This window comes from Amblyomma maculatum, unplaced genomic scaffold (assembly GCF_055883805.1).
Source record: "Amblyomma maculatum isolate TAMU_Amacu unplaced genomic scaffold, ASM5588380v1 scaffold_30, whole genome shotgun sequence".
NCBI classification, from domain to species: domain Eukaryota; kingdom Metazoa; phylum Arthropoda; class Arachnida; order Ixodida; family Ixodidae; genus Amblyomma; species Amblyomma maculatum.
This window is the reverse complement of record NW_028146755.1, coordinates 130,082-148,039: the sequence shown is the minus strand read 5'-3', so window position 1 is coordinate 148,039 and position 17,958 is coordinate 130,082. Positions and strand designations below refer to the sequence as shown.

Here is a 17,958-nt window from a genome sequence, read left to right as displayed (position 1 = left end):
AATACAATGGCGTCAGCAAAGGACGCGTTCTGCGTTTCCTTATAGACCAACACCGATCTTTGACGTAAGCAAGATGCGGTTGCGCTTCTGTCGCCAACGTGGGCCGTGTGGGGGTGAAAAGTAGGCTTAGTGCCCGTAGGAATACATGGAAGCGAATTATTCCATAGCAGTTTTATAATTTCACGGGTAATCTGTGATTTCTTTATTCGGTACAGGTCAACCATGAACACCCTGGAACAGATCTTGGCAATGTGAAATCTGACAACCGAGGCGAAGTATTTTTAAAACACCGCGAAACGTATGAGGGTGCGAGATGAGAGGGTGATCCCATCACATGGTCGATCCCATCCCGACCATGTCACATGGTCGACTTGTCGGAAAGTGCCGACCATGGTTTCTCGTTGGAGATGGGAGGATTAGTGAAATTGATACCTGCATGATCCTCCCATTCCGACGAAAGAGTGTCGTACGTCATCGAACGCGTCTAAAAGCAAATTTAATTGTTTGGTTAGGTTCCTATAATCATGTGCATGTGCCTAAGTACTTGCATTCTAGTGTTCTTCACCTTCCGTTAGATTATTGTTCTCATTTTCAAGTTTCTACAGGCAGCGACTGTGCATTTTATCAGAGACACGTTTGTTTAGGAGCAGAGCCTTCACTGAAACAACTTCACTAACATCCTCCTCCCACACTCAAAATGCGGTAAATTAACAGCCAAAGCTACATAGCAGAAGTGGTGGTGATCATTGAACTTATGGCTGTGCCCATTCATCGTTAACCCTGATTACTAAGCTCCAGACGCTCCCAAAGCGCCAGGTCAGTTTTCTGTCCTCCATTAGGATGGCTTATCTGTGTCACCGGTCAATAAGGCGGGATCTGTATAGTGACTTAGTTGCGTATGTTCCAGAAGCTTAACTTTGGTGAAGCGCCCGCGCGAACATTCTTCTTGCAGCCTGAAACTTGGGCACATCCAGATCCCCAGATTCACTGCCGCCGTTGCAGGAATATATTTCATTGTTCTTCCAGGTGCACACCGGCACGCATAAATCATATTAACCATGAAACACAACTTCAAATAACATTGTTTGTCGCTTGAACTTTGTTTTTGTCGCTACGGCAAAATATTCAGAGCTGGCCAATGAAACAGATTGTCAGGCTATTATTAAGGCAAAAATAACTGAAAGGGAACTGACAAAAATGTCAATATCAAGGTTTATATCAATAAGGAGGTTTTTAACTTATATCCTACAATCATGATTTAGGATAATATAGCGACTCCATTGGAAGATTGCAGAGCCGGTAAAGTGGGTGCTCCAAATCGGAGCTCGTTTCTTAGCTAAGCAGCAACTTATTCACTTCTGAAGAGTGCTCTGTTTTGTGTGTCTACCATTACGTAACTGTGCTGGTTTCGATAACTGCATCTAAACATTTTGTTAGTGTTCACACATTCTGTGGAATTTTTCAAGCCCGCTGTCCGCTTTGAGGTCCGCTCAAATTAGGGTGCGGAAAATCAGTCATACTTTCGTCCAGCGGTGGAGCAAAATTATTGCTTGCTAGGGTGTTGTCGCCCATATTTTCCAGTGTGCATACTGATGTAATATTTCTCCACAATGTAAAATAGCGCTTGATATTTCCTTACGACTTTCTTCAGATGTGAGGCGCAATGCTTTTTCTTGGATTCTGGGCACGACAATGTTCGTTTTTCCGAGAATCCCCCATTATATTTGCATAAACAGCGAATTCTGTTTCATGAAGAAGAAAAAAAAATTTAAATAATGACAGCATTTGCAACTTATGCTGCAAAAGGGGCATATATAAGCGGTCCTCTTGCAATTAGCTTGCATTAGTTTAACAGCAACCTCGAATATTCACTTCTGTATCACAATGCGCTGGTTTCAAATCCATATACTTATTACGCTTGCCTTCAGTACTTATGCAGTCAGGCTGGAGCACGTAGAACAGGTGAGGTAAATTCTAATATTCAGTAGAGACATAGGAATGCCGATGTGTGTTTATTGAAGAATTATAGACACAGTCCTATTTTATCCTATTTTAATGTATTCCACAAATAATACTTTTGCAGCGCACTCCATATTGCGCGTTCAGTAATGGAGACAGTATCAGGTGAGATGGGCCAAGTAGCTCCGATTCAAATTGACCTGGCGGTAGCATTGGATAAAGTTCGGCACGATGTCTTGCTCGCGGTCTTGGAAAATGCAAACATTGCGGACGTTTTTGTCAGAAACATAGGGCTGTACTATATGAACACATATACAAGACTAATTGTTAATCAGGAGCTAACGAAAGCTATACCACTGGAATCATCTGTTCGTCAAGGATGATCGCTGTCTGCATTGTTGTATGCCTTATATTTAAAATCCCTGCGTCTCCGTATAATTAACAGTGCAGCCATTCATGGTTTCTCTCTGGCTCAAAGTGAAGTTAAGATGTTAGTCTAGGCTGGCGATGTCGCCCTCTTTTGTTCTGACAAAAAGAGTGTACTTGAGGCATTACACTTGACTGAACAGTTCAGCGATGCGTCAGGCGCGGCTCTTAGTTTAGATAAATCCAAAGGCTTTTGCTTGAGCCTTTGGGGCGCTAGTCCAAGCCAGTTCGGAGGAATATGCTGGGACTGTAGTCTTTTCTGTACATAGGGGTTCAGTTTAGAGGCATATGCTGAGACTGTAGTCATATTCTGCACCTAGGTGTTGCTCTGTACCAATTTCGCAGCAGTGCAGCCTACTGGGATCCACAAATCGTACCTATGCGGCGCAGAACACAGGCTTTGATCTGTAGGGAGCTCTCAGTGTTTGCTAGGGCACAGGTCTGTAACATATTTTTGTTTACAAAGCTTGTGTTTGCCTTTCAAGTCTTGCTTTGCACAAGGAGAAAGGTACAAGTAATACACAAAATATTAGCAACATTTTTGTGGCGCTCTCAGTGGGAGCCCATACGGCGTGACAACTTGTTCCCTCCCTTAGAGTGTGGTGGAGTGGACTTTGTTTTCTTGTTTATGCATCAATTTATCTCCCGATTTTTCTTTTTCAAATCGGCAAACTACCCGTTTCTTGTAGCTGTGCTCATTAGGCGTCTTAGTCCTCGTTTGCCTAAGTTATTCGCCCCGACTGGGCAGGCTCGTGAGGGGCCTTTAAGGGGGTTGCATAAGGAGGTTTCTGATAGGTTTTATTTTCTCACTGTGCGTTTCTCGATAAAGTACCTGTATAGCCTCTGGAGAAAGCAGATGACCACGGTTCTAACTGAGTCTGTTCCCTGCAACGTTGTATCGGCAGCCTTATCTGGGTTTATTGAACAGCACTGTTCTATAGCATATTAGGAAAATGTGCATTCAGGCAGCCGCAAAAATGTTCTTCTTGAAACTACGCACAGCGACGTTGCCTGTCAAAGCATTCCTTCATGACAAGCGGATGTTCGCGCCCTGGAATGTGAACTGCCGTCTGTGTAACGTGCCTGAGACAATTGATTATAGCTTTATTCTGGGCAGTGATGCTGAGTTTTTTGGGGGCATATGACAAAGAACTCTTAAAAACAACATTGAAATGGCACAATATTGTAATTGTAAAGACGACGATGAGTTTCGGAGGCATGCGCACCGCGAGCGCACGGCGCGAGATCCTGCTGTTGAAGAAGAAGCCTCGGACTGACGCTTCAGGGAGATCTCTCGGATCTAAGATCAGGCTAAGAAACCTCGTTACAACTTGGTGGAGTGTGCTGATTTGACCCTTCCTCTACCATCCTGGAGCTACGCAGCCGCACCATCGCACCTACAATGACGACCGATGTGAGCCAGCCTTCTGCTTCTTCGCCAACTCCCGTCGTTTGCCCAGGAGTGCTCCGACAGTGGGACCCGGCCATATTCAGCGGGACTGATGATCACGATGTGGAGGATTGGCTTGCCTCTTACGAGCGGGCAAGCGGCCACAATCATTGGGACGAAGCTCTGAAGCTCAACAACGTCGTATTCTACCTGACGGACATTGCCAGTCTCTGGTACCACATCCACGAAGCAAAGTTCACCACCTGGTCAGCCTTAAAGCGTGCCTTGCATGCTATCTTTGGCCGCCCTGCTGTGCGAAAGCTGCGCGCAGAACAGCGCCTGAAATCTAGACGCCAGCAACACGGTGAATCCTTCACCAGATATGTAGAAGATGTTGTGAGTCTGTGCACATGTATCGACCCGTCCATGCCGGAAACTGCTCGTATCGGGGATATTTTAAGTGGCATCGAAGAATACACCTTTCATATGCTTGTCGCTCGCAGCCCCAACACCGTTGCTGAAGTCTTCACGCTTTGTCAGATATAAGATGAGCTCTGCAAGCAGCGCATTTCAGCCCCACCACCATCCATACAGCCTGATTTACCATCAAGCTTGGCTGTGTCGGCGACCAGCAGCACGCTGCTTGAACAGATCAAGGACTTTGTGCGCGAGGAGGCCGCCCGACAATTATCCATTCTGCAAAGCGTTCAGGTCCCTCCTTCTAACCTAGCCCCAAGCCTTCAAGCTGTGATTGGGGATCAAGTGGCTGAGGCGCTACCGATCACTGCTCAGCAGGTTCCAGTCGCAGCGGCCGCTACGTACGCCGACATCCTCAGACGCCCCAGCCCCGAATCACACAATCGCACATCCGCTACCGATCGACCACCTGGTCGCCGCTGCTCTCCATCACCGAGGCGCTCGATTTAACTGATGCGTCGCTACACCAACGAGCCTCGGGAAAACTGATTAGCGCAGTTCCCGAGGCAAGAACTGCGAGCGTGTCGAATAATATAAGGCCTCGTTTCGCCTCTGCGAATGTGATTGAAGTTGTGGAGGGCGTGACTGTCTTAGCCCTTGTGGATACTGGCGCTGCTGTGTCTGTGATGAGCCGAAAACTATGCCGCAGGCTACAAAAAGTGACGACGCCTTTACCTGACCATTCGCTTCACACTGCTAATGCTCAGCGTGTCTTGCCTTTGGCGGCTCGCACAGCCAGGGATTTCATTCAAAGCTTCCTATATAGTATAGAATTTGTCGTTCTGTCGTCGTGCTCAGATGACCTTATTTTAAGTTGGGACTTTCTCCGCAACCATCACGCCACTATCAACTGCGCTCGCGCAGAAATCGAACTTCTAACTTGCAACGCCCCTTCAGATATCGATTTGTTTCGTGCGCCCAGCAAGCTTACTATGACTGCCGACATTGAGGTCCCTCCGCGCTCATCTATTACAGTTCCTGTTTCCTGCCTCTCCGCACCTGACAGCGCCGTCATTTTCTCCCCGCCCGAGAGCTTCGCAAAACGCCACGCCCTGCTTCTACCATACTCTGTGCTCACTTTCCAAGACGGCAGCAGCCTAATTCAGGTTTCCAACCCTTTGCTGAGCCCCTGCTCGTTCCTCCGAGGTGAGTGCCTTGGTATTGTACACCTCATCGATGGCGTGATAATCCCAGACAATTGCACTGATTCCTCTCTTTCTGTCGTCTCACTTACTTTGCCTGAGGCTACTTTTTCCGATGCAGCCGAAGTCTTTGTTGGTCTTGTCGACGCAAGCCTCGACCCACAACAGCACTCCCAACTTATTCATTTACTGGAGAAGTATCGCTCTTCGTTCGATATTTCAAAAAACCACCTCGGCCGCACAGCTACCGTCACCCACGAGATTGATACCGGCACCCACAAGCCGCTACGTCAGTGCCCATACTCTGTTTCGGTAGCTGAGCGACAGATTATTGAAGACCAAGTCGACGACATGCTTCAGCATGATGTCATTCAACCATCCAGTAGTCCGTGGGTCTCGCCTTTTGTCCTTCTCAAGAAAAAGGATGGCATTATACGGTTTTGCGTCTATGAACGGCGCCTTAGCAACATCACATGCCAAGACGTCTATCCGCTAGCTCGAATTTCTGACGCCATAGACTGTTTACAAGGAGCTGAATTCTCTTCGTCGTTAGACCTGCGATCAGGATATTGGCAAGTACCTCTTGCGGATGCCGCACACGCCAAGACTGCTTTTGTAACACCTTATGGCCTATACGAATTCAACGTCATGCCCTTTGGACTTTAACGCGCCAGCCACTTTTGAGCGCATGATGGATTCGATACTCCATGGCCTAAAGTGGAAAACTTGTCTCTGCTATTCAGATGACATTGTAGTCTTCTCTTCTGATTTCGAGAGCTACCTTCTGCGTTTGGAGTGCGTGTTGAACTGTTTGACCCAAGCTGGGTTCTAACTTAACCTGAAAAAGTTTCGCTTTGTTGGCCGTGAAGTCACGATTTTAGGTCACGTAGTTTCCAAGCACGGCGTACTTCCAGATCCTGCCAAGCTTCGCGCCGTTGCTGAGTTCCAGAAGCCAGGTTGGATTTTGCTGATGGGTGCAGCGGTGAGAGTTCAAACGATATAAAACAATGCGAGCTCTGTTCAAAGAATAGAGAACACTATGCATTTAAGAGAATCGGTGATATTTCTTCCGAGGTGACCAGTAACAAATACAGTACTTCGCCGTGAAGGGCCAGCTAAGTCGTTTTTTTGTGCGACATTCCGAGCCGAATCAGTTACACATTCTCGTTTCTTAGTTGTAGCTCTACATCATAACCACACAGAGCAAGAGCCCTTCATTTCCAATATATTTGGTCAGTGGTGTGACATTTTAAACATGTTATTCTTAGGCAAACGAATTATATGATGTGATTACGATTGCGAGGTTGAAGTACTGAATTAATTAGGAAAGTTAGAGTATTTAAAAAGGTAAACATCTGACTATGAAAGGTGGAAGCAGCCAACCTGCCCCTGAGAAGAGAATTCATAGAGCTATGAAATAGTGAAAAAACATAAGGTACGTCATCTACAGACGAATTTCATATGTAAATTAAAAAGTGAATGCTAAATGAAATATTGTATGCATATGACTAGAAAAAATTGAGAAAAACACGCATACAAAGACAGAGACATATAGAGATATAGATAAAAATTTTCTGGCAGATGTAGGTTAGATATGCTAGCAAGTGGTTTTGCATAGATCTATACTGTAGGCATAGTAGCCATGACCTTAATAATAAAGCATTAATCATGAAGAGAAATAGGCAAAGCTTTAGACGAAATCTAAGATCTCGGATCATTTTGGTGCTACAAGGGAACGAAAGGCATTTGGAAGGACAGTATGTCACCGTACATAAAAAGACTTGCCCCTTTTTACTCAATATACCTCATGACTTTGTTAATAAAGGGGTCTCTAAAATGTGTTTATATTGATTTAATCCGCAAGAAACTGAACGTCGATGGATTGACAAATAGAGGCTGGTCAGCTATAAATGTGGCTCGGTGTTCAGTGCTATAAACAGAAGACGTTTTAACTAGAATAAAGCTATTACTCAGGCAAGCTATTCTACATGCTACATCACATTTGACCACATGCACACTATCATTCAGGCCATAAAGGGAATGTAAAGAACATGATAACTTTTTATAGCCGCGAATAATCGAGATAAGGAGCTTTAAGAATTGACAGCTCGGAAGTCAAGTAAGCACTGCAGATCGAAGGGGTACGATCGCCACATAAGAAAGTGATGGGTGTTTTAACAGCTGAACTCTTATAGTTAACCACTCCTTTCAAAGCAGGCTAATGTACACCAGCTCCCAACAGCAATTTTCTGTCATCGCAAATAAGCATGAAGATATATTTCACTAGAAAATTTGCGCGCAAGAATTAATGCGCAAATCTCAGTTGTGCAAAAATCACTGGTGACAATGTCTTGATAAGCACTTCAACGGACATCTCGCAAAACTTGTCCAATGATACTGACGCACAAACAACATATGCGGATAAATTATACAGCCCGGATACTAGACGTATGCAGAATAGCCTCAGAAGAAATCATCAGTTTACGAAATGCAGAGATATGCTGGAAATGGTAAAGAAGCACCACTACTTACTGGAAGGTAATAATCCCAGACATAGACCGCCCTATTAAAATAGTTTTGTTCAATAAAAAACGTGTTTAATAATTCAATTACTTTTCAGAGCATATTTGATCATTCAGCTAATTTTTATAGAAGTGCTTATAATTCAACTGCATGCTATACTGGACGAGCCTCTGATTTACTCATTGAATAAATATAACATAAGAAATAGTTTTTGACTGGATCACAGCTCTACGAAATAATGAAAAGGTGTCAATAATATTGACTTGCTTACGCAATGCGCCTCTATTAGCACATGTGGTTTTATGGTGCACTTGTGGCTCGAACAAAATTTTAACAGGCCCCCTTGAAGGGTTAATATCATCTCTGACTTAAGGCCTTAGGTACTTTATGTGCGTTGTGTAAACCACCCTTGTGGATTAATCAGAAAGGGCCATTGAAACTATTCATATTGGAGTCTCATAAAATGCACAAGAGGTGTTACATGCTTCTTGTAGCACTTCAGGCGGTGGGACGCCCGCATTTTCGGATCATGGTTCTCATGTATGTGTTCACCAAGATTAGCTATAGCATTTATAAAGGAATCTGAATGGCCGACATCCTTAGTGGCACATGTACACACCATATGAAATGATTCAAGCAAAACAAACGCACCTCCACGACGGGTGAAAGGCAGCAAGGGTGTTCAATGTGATATTTATCCAAAGTGAGGCTGTTGCTACTGCAGCTTAAAAGAAGCGATAAATACATCCAAAAACTTACACATCTTAACGTCCCGAAATGACTCAAAATAAGAGTGTAATGACATAAAGAGGGGTTTTCGTTTCGCCGCCATTGAAATGCGCCCGCCTCGTTAGACCTAAGTATCCGCTGCAATGAGGCAGGCAAATTTATGTCAGCGTTTTGTTTCCAATAATACTTCATCACAGAGGAGTGTATGCTGAATTTGCATCATATGAGTTTCCATTGTTAGAAGTTTCAAGGACTCTGAAATCGGTTTCACACTGACCTATGTCCCTATTAGTCGAACAACAAAAAGCGCTGATACGTTTGTTTTCATTCCATGGATTCAACCATGGTTCCATTGATGACACATTTGAAGAATGGCAGCATATTAGGTACTTTATTGCAGTTTATACGACGCTTCAGAGACCTGAACGACTATTTATTGTCAAACCATCCATACGGAATTAGAAACTGAAATATAACTCGAAAATAAATTCAGTTACAACGTAACCTGCGGCTGCAAAAGAATTCTGAAAATGACTCGCGTATAATGATTTCGAACGCACCACTCCAAAAAACGACCATGTGCAAGAAGGGTCAAACTACATTCCTTTAAAATACTAAACAATGATCTGACTTGACAAGCCGCTGCTGGCTCAGGACAGGGAAATTTAATTAATATGTTCCAAGCTTTCACCTGTTGCGAGTGTATATACGAGTAATAATGAAAGATAATCCTGGGGACCTCATTCGATCTTTCATCTTACCTTCAATCTTCCTTAGGCTGGAATAAGGCAAACATAGAAATCGAAATTTTGTGAACAAGTTGTCTGGTGATGATATCTGTCCGACAGCATTGCAGCATTTTCCCAGGCTGTTGAGTATTTAGTTCAGGCGAAGGGCTCTTTTTAGTTTCACGTTGGGCTCATTTTGGCACTAACAATATTTTTTATGAATCAACGTTTGTACGATTTCTGGGCTGCTGTGAACACCTGCCAGAAGTTTCCCTGATGGCCTGGTGCCATTTGCAATATGCTTCAATTGTAGCAGCCACCTTTCTATCGCATATTCGCCCTGACGAAGGGGTTAGTCAAGGCATCGCCCACTGAACAAGTGTTGATTTTCTTCGGTGATGTAAACCGCGGGCCAGACGCTCACATCAACAATCGTAGCTAAAGCAGGCCTAAAGGAAGATTCTCTTAAATTTGAGATAATATAGCTTACTTTGGGGGGATACAAAATACCCCTCATTTTCACAGCGCAAAATTAATAAATATTGTTACGGACGAGAAAAAGGAAGAATAAGCGGGCAGTACCGGAGGCAGGAGCGCTCAAGCTAGGCTCGCTAAGATATTCATTAAGCGTCTTCTCACGGCCATCGAGCATCTTCTATCTGTCCTTTGTTCTCCTGTTCTCATCGGCTTGCTGCATCGTAACTTTTCGTTGGAGGTGCTGGGTACTTCATCATCACCCCCTCATCCCGGTCCGGAGCTGCGGCGCCCTGCCACTTCTTACGCCGTCGGTGAAAGGTTAGGAGTCATCGCATGGCTGTTCCCCAGCCTGCCGGATCCAGCAAGACCGTGCCGTTCCTCCGCCCCCCCCCCCCCCCCGACCACAAGACACGACGAAGGAGAGACTGACCCGAGACGCCACACATGACCATAAGACACAAGAAGAGACCCGACAGACCATAAGTGACCTCACTGACCAGATGTGCCTACCAAAGACCCCACGACCCAAGGCACCACTACACTTGAAAACAACCTCCCCCGCCTATGTCATGCGGTGCGTGCCTTGGCCTCCGCCATCAAGTCGGGGCAACGTGTGGCTCGAGAGTGTCCTGGGCCAAAGTTCATCGGAAATCATGGTGCCGGCAAGCCGTTCTATTGTTCCTTCTTCCTCTTCTCCTTCAAGCATCGAGACATGCCCATCATCATACTATGGAATCATCAACATCGCTAAACTTCCCCGTCCACGATCGAGATGATCGCTCGGTGGCCCCGGGTCATCTTACGGACGAGAAAAAGGAAAACGAACCGGGCAGTGCCGCGGGCAGGAGCGCTCGCGCTAGGCTCGCTAACATATTCATTAAACGTCATCTCACGGCCATCGAGCATCTTCTCTCTGTCCTCTGTTCTCCTATTTTCATCGGCTTGCTGCATTGTGACAATATTGTTACGGTGAAATCAGAAAGGGGGTGTTTATTTACAGGGCTGTGGCAGCGGGTCAAGGTGAAGCCAACTAGCCCCCAGAAACCAACGCTTCTTCCTCCTCTTCTGACACATCGTCACAATCCTTCATCGTCGTCAGTAGCGTGACAATATGTTAACTCAGTAAATACATTGCCTGCATGGTTTTATTGAACACCCTTATTGTTATACATTGCTTGGGACGTTGTAAAGATGGCATCGGTGTTCTAGTTGTAAAGCTAGTGGTGACCATAATACACTTGATAAAATTAAGCATATTGTAATTTCGTTTGGAAATCTTGGATTCCTCCTTAACAAATCTTACACAGAACAGTGTATTGAACTGTGTATCTCAAGCAGGTATAGTTGAATATGCTTAAACAGGGGCTGTATGGAGAAAGTGATGAGCGTAAAACTGAGGGGCGAAACTGGGTGACTTGATAATCGGGTAATCTTATCAAGTTTAATACAGACATTGAAACTTTGTACTAGGATTATGTTTTTCATTGAAACTCGGCGTAGTACGGTCAACCAGAGAGTTTACAAACTGTTTAGAAGTCAGCGTTCATTTGGCTGCATCGGTGCAGGCAAACAAGCGCAGCGTTTACGTGCCTGTATGCATTTCCGATGCACATGTGTATAACTCTGTAATACGGGCAGGGCTCTTGACGGATCATAAACCAACAGGGAACCAAACCCAGTGCATGTACATGCTCTTATCCAAAAGGTGCTACATACTTTCGTATAGGCAAAAGCGAAACATATCAGATAATAATATGTATTATATTTCTTGCAGGCTCTAAACACCACCGAAAGAATTTACTTGTATCTTCGAACTAAAGACGATATGTAGAGGGCTGATGTAATATGCACATATATAGAGCCCACTGGGCCGAGTGAAGGGTACCGGTATTTTCTGGAACGTGGATACAAAGTCAAAGGGAAATGGTAAGCGATATCAATTCTCAGAATACATAACTCCGCAATGGTCCTTCAGCTGCACACTAGAAGGTAATTGCAAGAACAATTAGAGGCATGAAACATAAAGAAATGCCTGCAGATATTATTGTGATTCGCTCATCTGTACAAAGAAAGAGGGTGCTAAATGGCTGGGTGTTTGAACAATAACGATTAAGGCAGCTAATCGGTTTTCATCTCTGATATTGCGGCGGGTGAAGGGTTTTCGTCTTTGAACAGCGCGGAGGTTTTCGTGCATTACAAACGCATCTTTATGAGCCAGTATTAACAAAACCTGGGGGTTTCGCAGGTATACCTTAAGGTGAAATTTAAAGCACAGTAAATTTAAAGCACAGTAAACCCCTTCATGGATCACTGCCTTGTCGTGGCGGAGGGGCTTGCGAAACTCGATGAAGTCGTGAGCTCTGCTGTGTAGGGCCACCCAAGATAGACAAGTCACGGCAGAGAGTTCTGACAAAATGTGATTCACTGGAGAAGGTAATGGCAACCCACTCCAGTATTTCCTGCCAAGAAAAACCTATGGCCAGTCACAATACCATTAATGATATGGCGCCGGAAGATGAGCCCCCCAGGTTGGAAGGCGTCCCACATGTTACTGGGGATGAGCAAAGGGCGATTCCTAGTAGCTCCAGGATGAATGAAGCGGCTGGGCTAAAGCCAAAAGGACGCTCAGTTGTGGATGTGTCGGGAAGCGACCGGAAAATCCGATGTTGCAAGGAGATGTATCACATAGCAACATGGAATGTAAGATCTATGACGCAAGGTAAAGTGGATATCGTCAAGCGAGAAATGGACAGATTGAACATTGATATCTTGGGTATCAGCGAGCTCAAGTGGACCGGAATCTGATGATTTAACTCCGGCGACCATTATGTCTTTTATTGTGGGCACGAATCCAAGAGAAGGAATGGGGTCGCTCTCATAGTAAACAGAAGAATGGGCAAAGCAGTGCTAGGGTACAACCCCAAAAACGACCGAATGATTTCACTTCGGATCCAAGGTCACCCTTTCAACATAACAGTTATCCAAGTCTATGCACCGACCACTACTGCTGAAGAAGCTGACGTTGAGAGATTTTATGCGGACCTACAATGCCTTTTAGACCGCACCCCATCACTAGACGTCGTTTTTCTCATAGGAGACTGGAATGCTAAGGTAGGGAGTGAAGAAATGTCCGGAATTACAGGCAAGTTCGGTCTTGGTGAGGCAAATGAAGCTGGGCAGAGGCTAGTAAAGTTTTGTCAAGAAAACAACCTGACCATAGCGAATACTCATGTTCAACAGCACAAGAGGCGCCTGTACACATGGACTTCACCGGACGGTCTGTACAGGAATCAGATCGATTATATTATTTGCCGGCAAAGATGGAGAAGCGCTATACAAGCAGTAAAAACAAGGCCTGGGGCCGATTGTGGCACCGATCATCAGCTTCTTCTTGCCAAGATTAAGCTTCGATTGAGGAGAACGCAGAAAACTAGAAGGCCTTTCAGGTATAATCTGGATCAAGTTTCATTAGAATATGCTGTGGAAGTGAGGAATCGATTTCAAGAATTAGATCTAGAAGACGAAGAGCCCGAAAAGATGTGGACTGATGTTCGCGATATAATACAAGAAGTTGCTGCTAAGGTAGTTCCAAAGCAAAAGAAATGCAAGAAAGCAAACTGGTTATCTAAAGAGGATTTGCAAATAGCTGAGGAAAGGAGGATGGCAAAGGGTATGGGAGAAAGAGAAAGATACAAGGTTCTCAATGCGGATTTTCAGAAAATAGCAAGGAGAGATAAGAATGCCTTCCTGAACATACAGTGCCAAGCAGTTGAGGACAACAGCCAATTAAGGAACACAAGAGCCCTGTATAAGACAATCAAAGATATCAAAGGAAGCTTCTGTGCTAAGCTGGGCGTGATAAAGGACAAACGAGGCAAGGACCTCACTGAAGCCGCAGAGATAAAGAAGAGGTGGCAGGAATACACAGAAGAACTGTACAAGAAGGACCCGAATGTGCAAACCCAACATAAGACGGTTGTGATCGCTGATCTCGAGCCGGGCATCCTGAATTGTGAAGTTGAATGGGCCTTAGCCAGCCTTGCTAAGAACAAAGCTAGCGGAATTGATGGCATTCCAGCTGAGTTGCTTGAAAACCTCAATCATGACGCTGTTAACATTCTGCATACATTATGTCAGAAGATTTGGACAACCCTGCAGTGGCCACAGGATTGGAGGAGGTCAGTTTACATTCCCATTCCAAAGAAAGGCAGTGCCAAAGATTGTTCCAACTACCACACGATCGCGCTTATTTCGCATGCTAGCAAGGTGATGTTGAAAATCCTCCAAGGTAGGCTGCAGCAGTATGTGGATCGGGAGCTTCTGGACGTGCAAGCTGGGTTTCGCAAGGGCAGAGGAACTAGAGACCAAGTTGGCAACCTTCGCTGGATCATGGAAAAAGCAAGAGAGTTCCAGAAACTCATCTACTTCTGCTTTATTGATTATGCGAAAGCGTTTGACTGCGTAGATTACAGCAGATTGTGGCAAGCTCTCCAAGAGATGGGAGTTCCAATTCACCTCATGTCTCCTCAGGAACCTGTATGAAGGGCAAGAAGCCACAGTCAGAACTGGGCATGGTCTTACTGATTGGTTTCCGATCGAGAAAGGAGTGAGGCAAGGCTGCACACTGTCGCCCTGCCTATTTAACCTATATGCAGAGTGCATCATGAGGAAGGCTGGTCTGGACGAGTCTTCAGCTGGAGTGAAGATTGCTGGAAAACGTATCAACAACCTTAGATACGCGGATGATACCAATTTAATGGCAGAAAGTGAAGCGGAACTCAAGAGACTTCTGATGCGCGTACAAGAAGAGAGTGAGAAGTTTGGGCTTAAACTGAACATTCGAAAGGAGACTGCAGCCATGAAATTAGGAGACGCCTGCTTCTGGGAAAGAGAGCAATGGTTAGCCTTGACCGCCTAACAAAGAGCAGAGACATTAGTCTGCCAACCAAGATCCGTATAACTCGTGCTATGGTCTTTCCAGTTGTGATGTATGGATGCGAGTGTTGGACTGTGAAAAAGGCTGACCGCCGAAGAATTGACGCGTTTGAATTGTGGTGCTGGCGAAGTCTCTTGAGAGTTCCTTGGACTCCCAGAAGACCAAATAAGTCATATTGTCGACCATAAACCCTGAATGCTCATTGGAGGGCCAAATTCTAAAGTTAAAGCTCAGCTACTTTGGCCATCTGATGAGAAGAGAGGAGTCGCTGGAGAAAGATCTGATGTTGGGAAAGGTTGAGGGTCGCCGGAGAAGGGGTAGGCAGCGAACGCGATGGTTTGATGGCGTCCTCGAGGCACTGCAGATGAAGTTATGTGATGATAGGAAGAGAGGTGAGAGACCGGAAAGCGTGGCGTGACATGGTCAATAGGGTCACGAAGAGTCGGACACGACTGAACTGAACTGAAATGTTGGAAACCATTCAGCACAAAGATAATGTTTCGTGGATAGCCGTGAAAACATTTCTTATATACGACAACGTAGAGGCTGCCATTTAAAGGAATACCTGGACTTGCACGGAGAACTAAGGATAGGTCAGAAAGGTTACAGTTTCATTAAGAGTGGCGGAATTAAAATCTCCCTCAAGCGATTGACTGAAAATATCTCCCAATTCTCAGGGCCATCTATCTACTGGCTGCTCTCGTAAAACTCTGGTATTCATGTTATTGAACAGAAAGCATAGCCCTTCATTATATTTGTGTGCCGCCATAAAACAAGGCGAAGATGACATTAGTGATCCTTCTAAGTGGTACCAGATAGAAAATATTATCACGCGGTTTTGACGATGCCGTTGGCAACAAATGAGCAGACGATCTTCTCAAAGATAACTCTTTTTTGGGCTTACTTGCGCCCGCAAGCAAACTAAGCAATCGGCGGTGGCGAAAGCAACAATCGTGCACAGCAGTCGTCGATCTGCGAATGCCAGTTTAACTTGTCAGCGTTGAATTTAACGTTTGCGAGGAGAGATCTATATAAAGCCGCAAACAGTGACTAGCATGACCTGGAACATTGTAGAAACATACGCGAGCGCCTAGAATCTTCGAGATACATCCTGACGCATCTTGCCCGAAAAAGAAAATTATAAAGCGTCGTCTTGCGAAAAGGAGCATGAACAACTACAGAATCGATGCGCGGGCTAGAATAACAATGATAAGGTCCCACGCCAGCGGTTGTCATAAAAGAACAAATGAATTTTTACCAGTTCGCGGTAATACTCCCCACCCCTCTTAAAAAGGCATTGCCTCAATGCTTATAAAATAAACAGAGATAAGTAAACAAAAAAAATAACTAGACCCTTTAGCGTGCGTAATAAGGCTTTAGGCGCACAACATGAACAATTTCTTGGCGCGCCCGGCGCCGCTGGGATGTGGTCGTGCCGTTGGAGAGAACTTCATAGGTGAGCTGTTCAATTTGCTTGGGCCGAAGTACCACCGCAAGTGCTTTTCACTCAGTCCGCGTTGCCGTGTCGGCGTCTAAATCCACACATGGTCTCCCGGCCTCTACTGTGCATCTCATCGTCAAATGTATCCTCAGGCGTCGGAGCGTTTTAGGTCCTTTAAACGCAGTTGGGAGAGTCATCGGGCTTCCTTTGCGCGCTGAAGGTGGTGGTGACAGAGGGTCGTCTTCCGTCACTTGTAGCAGCATCGTTTCGAGCGTTGTAGTGGGCTTCCTGCCGCTCACATGCTTTAACAGTGTCGCCTTAGTTGTCACCTGGACGGCCGTGTTATACGCGAATATACTTAGGCAGAATGGCGTCCCAGGTCTTGTGTTCGGCGTCGATGTATGTACATGGCAGTCATGTCCGCAATCGTTTTGTTGAGTCTCTTTTTTTAAGGATGGCACGCAGTTGTTCGTCCATGGATCGTAAGACTGTAATGTAGGATGGCTTCCGTCAGCTCTAATGCAAATGATGTACCCCTGCCTGTGATGACCACTTCATGGGCGCGTGTCAAAGCAGAATTGGCTCGATGAAGAACTCTGCGACTTCTGTCGCGGCACAATTAGGCAGGGCTTTCACTTCGGCGTAGCGGATGAGGTAGTCAGCGGCCATTATGATCTACTTGTTCCCCGCTGATGATATCGGGGCCGAATAGTTTCCCAATTTATTGAAAGGGTTTGGTCAGGGGCGGTATGGGGTTCTGTAGCCGAGCTGGTCTGGTCGGTGGCATCTTGCGCTGCTGGCACTCACAGCCCGTTTTCAAACATTGGGCAAATCGTCAGGTAATCGCGGTAAGTAATAGCTCTCTCAGTTCCCATGCAACGTGCTCGCCATGCCGAGGTGCCCTGATGTGGGCTCATCATAGAACGCTTGCAAAATTCCCCTTCGGAGTTTCTTTGGCACCACAAGGAGGTATGTGTTCTTGTTGGGTGCATTTTTTCAAAAAAAACATCATTGCGCAGCGCGAAGGACAACAGCTGACATCTGAACACTGCAGGAGTGGAGGCGAGTTTTCCTTCAATGTAGTGTGCCAGGTCCTTCAACTCAGGGTCTGAGCGCTGCTGTTCAAAGAAACTGCTGGAGCTTACCGGTCCGAAGAAGGCATCGTCATCGTCTTTTGAGGGCGCGTCCACAGGCTCCCAGGACAAGCAGTCTGCATGGGAATGCTTGCAACCTGACTTGTAGACTACTTTGATGTTGAATTCTTGGATACATAAGCTCCACCTAGCAAGGCGGCCGGATGAATCCTTCAAATTTTCGAGCCAGTGAAGCGCATGATGATCGCTCACTACCTTGAATGGTCAACCTTAGAGGTAGTGACTGAACTTTGAAGTGGCCGAGATAATCGCGAGGCACTCCTCTGTCCTCGAGTAATAGGCTTCGGCTTTTGACAGGGACCTGCTAGCGTTGCCGATTACTTTCTCCTGCCCTTCATTCATCCAAACGAGAATAGCGCCTAAGCTCGTCCTGCTTAGGCGCTATCTCAGTTCCGGCAATCTCATCAAAGTGGCCCAGGACAGGAGGGGACTAAAGGCGGCCCTTAAGTCCCTCGAAGGCTTCCGCATGCGATGCTTTCGATTGAAGTGGCACATCTGCCCTTGTAAGCTGCGTCAAAGGTTCGGCGAGGTGCGAAAACTCATTGACAAATCGTTGTATTAAGCGCACAGTCAGAG

General features: G+C 45.7%; 1 long non-coding RNA gene across 1 annotated transcript in view; it reads left to right on the top strand.

Moving 5' to 3' along the window:
• Nucleotides 1-1,843: 1,843 nt before the first annotated feature.
• Nucleotides 1,844-17,958, top strand: part of LOC146170864 (uncharacterized) — a 79,178-nt gene continuing 63,063 nt past the window's right edge. Inside the window, exons 1-2 of the long non-coding RNA XR_014703084.1 lie at nucleotides 1,844-1,962; nucleotides 11,626-11,777. This is a non-coding gene — a long non-coding RNA (uncharacterized LOC146170864). The remainder of the gene's footprint in view (nucleotides 1,963-11,625; nucleotides 11,778-17,958) is intronic.